The following is a 6,584-nucleotide window of genomic DNA, read 5'->3' as shown; positions in this document are numbered from 1 at the left end:
TGTTATCTTCTTTTGCCATATAGCTCCTACAATGCCAATTAGTTTTAGATTTAGCCCACTTTTTATGTATGTTGGGGTGGGGTCTGGATAAAGGAGATTAGCTCAACCTTCAGATGCTGAGGTCTTAAAATGGGGATTAAAAAAAGGGGATGGGGTTGGGGGGGGGGCCGGAACCTCTGGAGTGAGCAAAGTTCAATGTGGAGTGACCTGACTTCGGGGTCACGTGGTCTGCAGCGGGCTGAGGCGCAGGGGAGGGATGATCACGTGAATGGCGGCGGTGACCCTTACCTCTCGCCCCAGTTTCTTGCAGATCATCTCGGGCCACGTGTGGGCTGCGAGCCCGCCGCCCACCGGGTCCGGGCCTCGTGGCTGCACCGCTTACGCTCCGCGGCCGCTCCGCTGCGGGGCTTCACCCTGCCCCCCTCCCCAAGGGCGGCCTGAGTGCCTGAGGAGTCCCAGGGTGACGAGGCCTGCTGCTGCCTGCCCAACCCGGGCACATTCCAGGAGTGCCACCAAAAGTGTATGGAACTGTTCCCGGTGCACATGGAGGGCGTGAAGCTCACGGTGACCAAGGGCCTCCCTAACCACTTCCAGGTCAATCCCAACCGTAGCCCTCAGCTACCACTCTGGGGTCACGTGCATTGAGGCCAAACAGCTCAGTCCCTCAGAGGCCTTCCCGGCGCTGGTGGGAGACGTGGACGACTGCGGGAGCCTCAAGGCCCTGGTGATCCAGCACGTGGGGCCGGGCCTCTGATCCAAGATGGCGCTGCAGAGTCACCAGTACGTTTGTGACCTGGCAGGTGGACTGAGAGTACCGGGGCTCCGACTTCTCGGCCGCGATGACCCTGGGGACCTGATGTACTGGTGGGCTCAGGGATCCTAGTAGCACCCTACCTTCAGAGGATCACCCTGTGCCTGGCCTGGGCGGGGGCTGCTTTATCACAGAGGCCGGGGGAGGGAGGTTCGGCCCTGTCTCTGGCAGCTCCTGACTGACTGACGACCTTGACCGCGGGCCAGGCGAGGCCCACGCCACGTGTTACCACAAAGCCGGTGACCGGCTTCAAGTCGGGGTGGAGTTCGAAGCTGCCTACCGAATGCAGGACACCAGCGTCTCCTTCGGCCACCAACGTCTACCCAAGGCCAATCTCCTCTTCCAAGGCTCCAGGAACAGTCACTGGATTGTGGGGGCAACCCTGGAGAAGAAGCTGCGCCCCTGCCCCAACACTGGCCTTGGGCACCCCCTTCAATCACAAAAAGAAGCTTGAGCCCACTACATCAGCCATCCACCGTCCCTCCGCTCTCGGGCAAGAGGAAGGGCACCTGAGGCTCCCAAAGGCTAGAATAGGGGGAGACCTTGGACCTGGCCAGGGAGCCTCAGGTTTCGCAGAGAGACTTCATAATACTGGAAGACTGATCCCCCTGCCCCCTTTCCACATTCCTAGAATGGGCTCTAGGCTCTAGGCAACCTAGGTGGGAAGGACTATGGGGGAGGGTCCTCAGGGTGGGGCCTGAACTAGGCTGCTGAGAGGGCAACATGGGCTGGGTGGCTCCCTACCCTGCCTCCCTGGTGGCCAAAGGAGGGGGCCGTCATCGTAGCCCCTGCTCCATCCATTCTCCTTGGCATCTCCCTCCCTTCTCCCCACCAGACCTTCTGTCACCTGGCTCTGTGCAAATCATGTTTACAAGTTATGGAAAAAACAGAACATTTTACAAGGAAAAAAGAAAACCAAAAACACAAAAATAAATGGCTATAACAGAAAAAAAAGTGGGGTGGAATCTGAATCTCCCCAAATCATTGGCTATTAATAATAATTTCTTTCATTTTCTTGAGTAAATGGAAGGATGAAATAATCAGTTACAATGCCATCAAAGCAAGGATAGTTTCTAATCAATGAAATTTGAATAGGATAGTAAGTTACAAAGCTAAATATAAAATAAAAAAAGCACTTTAGATATTTATCTACCTGTAGATTGGAGTCACACAGATACCTATTTTCAATGATACAGGGCAGTTGCAACCACATAATTCTTCCACATTTTGAGGATTGCTGCCACCCGAAGGGCAAACAAACATGGTCAAATTCCCTGCATCATTGTGTTCAGATTACCAATATTCCAACCATTGAGTTACTGCATCTGTATACTAGCTCCCCAAATTCCCTGGCATAATGGCAGAAAGGGTGTCAAAATCTTAGATCCTACTTTAAAAGGTCACCAACTCCTATTATAAAAAAAAAAAAACAACTCAAAACCGAGTTTAATAGCTACTCTTTTAGGGAGGAGATTAGGTCATTGAAAATCTTCAGAGAAATGGATCAGGATAGTACCTTCTGAAATGAAAGGATACCCTCTGACCTCTAGCAGAACTAACTCCTACCTTAGAGAAGTGGCCCATAGTGATGCCTGATGCTGATCTTGAGCTCATTCACCTTGGGCTCATCCATTCTTTCTGAAATATCTCAGTGTAGCGGTGACACTGTAAGCTAGCTGGATTCTGGATCTATTTTCCGGAGTTACTTAAGTGCTTTTTAAAGTTGCCCTGGAGTCTCAGTAACCCAATTCATATCAGCATCTGCCAGAGCTGCACATTTATTGCTTCTTTAAAATATGTTTTATGTATACTTTTATGTTAGAGAAGTTTCTGACCAGTTCCACATTGAACCCTTTCTTGCGACCAGGAGAAAGAAAAAAAAAAGAAGCAAAATGACCCAACATGGAAAGCATGTCTGATAATGGATACAGGATTCAATCCTAGTAGTCTCTTACTACACTGGTGTGAGGGAGGAGGGGTAGGTATTTAACCTTCTCTGGGCTATTCATTGGCTTTTTCCTTTAATGAGTTCAGTTTTCTTTAGTGATCCTTATATTTACATTATTTTAGTCATCATGTATAGTATATTATTCCTTAGTTCTTATTTCACTTTCCATCAATTCCTTCAGATCTTCCTATGAAACTCTGAATTCCTCATGTTCACAATTTTTACTGCACAATATTCTATAACATTCTTATAAGAGGTTTTTGTTCTCTAGCCTTCCTAATAAATGAGCACTCAATTTGTTTCCAGTTCCTTCTGTTTCTGTCCTTGGCTTTTTTTTTAGTGGGGAGGGGAATATTTTCCTATGAGTTATGTTGCTTGCTTAAAAAAAAACCGAGCAGTTTCTTCACTTTTATGGCATAATTTTAAATAAAAAAACCCCACAATACCCTTCACATCTCCACTTGTAGCACATCAATCTGTATAGGATTTGAGACTAGACTGTCTTTGTTTCTTTTTCTTATTTACAAAGAAAATTTCCAAATAACTAAATTTTCTTATTTCTAAAAAGAATCCCCCATAATTTATATAGCACTGTCAGTAAATTAATTTAGCAAATATTTTCATTTTTTTATTATATTGGCATGTGCCAACTCTAATCATTAAATAGCTGTCCATTTGTTTGTTGTCCTCTCCCACCATTACTTTTTTTTTTTGTACAGAGAGGTGGTTTTTTGTTTTTTTGTTTTTAGGTACAGAATACAAATTTAATATTAGAAAGGACTTTGGCAATGACCTTGTCCAACTTTTACCCAAGACCTATGCCCACTCTAATATACCTGATTAGTGATTGTCTAGTTTGTGCTTGAAGATCTCCAAGAGAGGGAAACTCATCACCTGTGAAAGAAGCCGGTTCTACTTTTGGACAATTCTAATTGGCAGTTGTGTATACCTATTAATAATAATACATAGTAAGCACCTACTAGGAGCCAGGTATTGTGTTAAGCAGTGGGGAAATAATTATGAAAGAGGAAACAGTCCCTTCCCTCAAGGAATTTACAATCTAAAAGGGAAAGATAACACAAAAGGGGGCTGTAAAAGGGAGTAGGGAAGTAAGGAAGAGATTAGGTTTTGCATGGAGCTCCAATTAGAGGGGCCTTAGGGGTAGAGTATAAGGATGAAGTGTGAGTATTAGGACTCACAAGATCTTCCAGGATGATGAGATCCCTTGGAACATGATGGAAATGTTCTAAGGAGTGCAGTCTGATGGGGTGTGGGTAGTAAAAAGGGTTGTTAAACCACTTCTATCTGTTCCTCACCCTACTACTGATTCATTGCCTAGATAGCTTTCCCAAAATACTATTTCTTCTCTTCCCTAGGAAGTTGCATTAAAGGATCTGTAATTTTCTCTAACATTTTTAGTTCTGAGCCCCCTTCAACAAGCAGAAGTAACGCTTCCCTCAAAATACCACAGTGTTAGATTATTCTCTCCTCACCCTCATTTCTGAAGATGTTTCCCCACTAATTACCTCTTCCCAATTGCATTCTCAATAATTACACCCAGAATTGCCCAATGATTATAATTGTTTATAAAGCAAGTAATCATTTTGTTGTTGTTCAGGCTTTTTCAGTCATGTCTGACTTCATGGCCTCGTTTAAGGTTTTCTTGACAAAGATACTTGTGTGGCTTGCCATTTCTTTCTCCAGCTCATTTTACAGATGAGAAAACTGAGACAAAGAGGGTTAAGTGACTTGCCCAGGGTCATCCAGCTAGTGTCTGAGACCACACTTGAATTCAAGGTCCTCCTGACTTGAGACCCAGCACTATCTAAATCATTTGAAAGGAATATGAATAGACATCCCCTGTACTAAAAGGGAAAGACTTCTTCCATGAAGAAGTCCAAAGGAGTATAAGAACTACAGAATTGACCACCTCAGGGTGTGTAGTCCACTGAGGTGTTTGTTTTAGCCACAAGCAGTTTGTCTGAATAGCTCTAAATGCCTCATTCATAGAGAGCTCACCCTGCTCCTTATGGCACTTGCCTCTGCTGAAGCTGTTCCTGTCCTAGCTCCATTAGGTGTAGAAGAAGAAATTTAAACACGAGTGTTTCACTAGAAGTGCTATCTTTCACTGGAAGCTCCTCTCATCAGGAGATGCATTCCTTTTCCACACTTAAATTCCCCTGACATGACTGAAAAATTCATCTAGGCATCATGGCAAAGGGATTTCTTGATGTAGTTGCATCTTTACAGTTACTTTAAGTCTTCATTATTTGACCCCTTTCTGTGATTAAGTCCTGGGAAGAAGGAAGTTGGGGAAGAGGAGAGAGAGGGGGTAAGGAGCTAGGTCAGATTTCAAATCTTTGAAACCAAATATTCTATAACACTGATTTATTATACTACATTTTTGTGAAGTGCTGTTAGAGAAGATGGGGTACATGAATATAGAAGAAGCAGAAATGGACTTAAGGAATAGCATGAGGGATTGGTTATACAATTTCCTTTTCTGCAGGTATTTAGGAACTATATATCTTTACATCTATTTATATATACATACACACATGTATGTATGTATATACACATATACATATGTATCTGTCTCCCTCCCCTCTTCCCTCTTATTTACGTATAGAAGAATGTACTAACTTATAATGGATCACCAATGGATCACCCAAGCCAAAGTGTAAATAAAATCATTCACATACCGATTAGCTGGTACAAAGCTGGTTTCCATTCATCTATTTTTATTTATCTAATTATCTAATTTATTTAATTCTTTTTAGTAAAACATTTATTTTATAAATACATTCTACAAGGCCAATAATGGACTTTTTAAAAAAATATATAAATAATTTAACTTTAAACATTTTATAAATGATCAATGGGTTTCCTATTTTCAAAGATATTTACCACTTTATCAGTATATTATTGTGAAATAAATTAAATATTCATTTTGTATATTTCTAATGTATCAAAATATGTTAATATTTTGAGCAGAAAATAATTTATTACACATTTATATAGCCTTTAAAGTTCACTGTAGCATCATAAGTATATTTTAAAGTATTTTTTTTCATGTGGGGTTTGAACCTTCATAGCTAGCCTATCAAATATGTATAAATTATGGAGGAAAAATTCAGCATAGTTTTCTTTTCCTGGGAAGTGGAGCAGTTAATATTCAACATGAAATGTCTAATCTTTAAATACATTATAATCTAACTGCTTAGGATAATTTTTGCTTTAATACCTTAAGAGTCTGCAAAGCCTGAAGGATGGGATTATTAAGATGGAATTTTAATGTCAAAATTATCAGAGAAGAGAACATATTGCTAGTGTTCATAAAAAAAAATGTATTCAATTTCTGTATGATTTGTTCAAATAAGAGACAAGAATATATTTGATTATAGCCAGTAAGTAACCCAAAATTTGATCAGATGACTGTAGGTCATTGCTACATAAGTGCTGCCAACCTCAGGGATTAGACTGTTTAAGACACAGAAGTCACCGTAACATATAAAAGTACCTCCACAAAATACACAAAAACAAGTATTCAGGGAGTAATTAAAAAGCAAGAATGATTGAAAATAGCAATGGAATAAAGAGCCTTATGAAAATAATGCAGGCAACATGGGGACGGGGAAGGGGGAATCTGGTAATTTATGTTACAACATACCACAAAACCTAAAAGGAGAAAATGCTGCTTTGTTTTCATCTTTCAAAGCTTCTTGGTATTTCAGAAGTAACATATGCACAAAAGATTTCTAAATTTCAAAACTATTTTTATTCATCTGACATTTATTAATGTTAAGATTAATCTATGATGTATAA

At 41.3% G+C, this 6,584-nt stretch overlaps 1 pseudogene; it reads left to right on the top strand.

The window, feature by feature from the left end:
• Positions 1-441: 441 nt before the first annotated feature.
• Positions 442-2,209, top strand: LOC110207092 (mitochondrial import receptor subunit TOM40 homolog pseudogene; annotated as a pseudogene).
• The last annotated feature ends 4,375 nt before the right edge of the window (positions 2,210-6,584 follow it).

The sequence above is a fragment of the Phascolarctos cinereus genome, unplaced genomic scaffold (genome assembly GCF_003287225.1).
Source record: "Phascolarctos cinereus isolate Bilbo 61053 unplaced genomic scaffold, phaCin_HiC Scaffold_726;HRSCAF=1367, whole genome shotgun sequence".
Lineage (NCBI taxonomy): Eukaryota > Metazoa > Chordata > Mammalia > Diprotodontia > Phascolarctidae > Phascolarctos > Phascolarctos cinereus.
The sequence above is the reverse complement of the archived record's forward strand: the minus strand, read 5'-3'. Positions and strand labels throughout refer to the sequence as shown.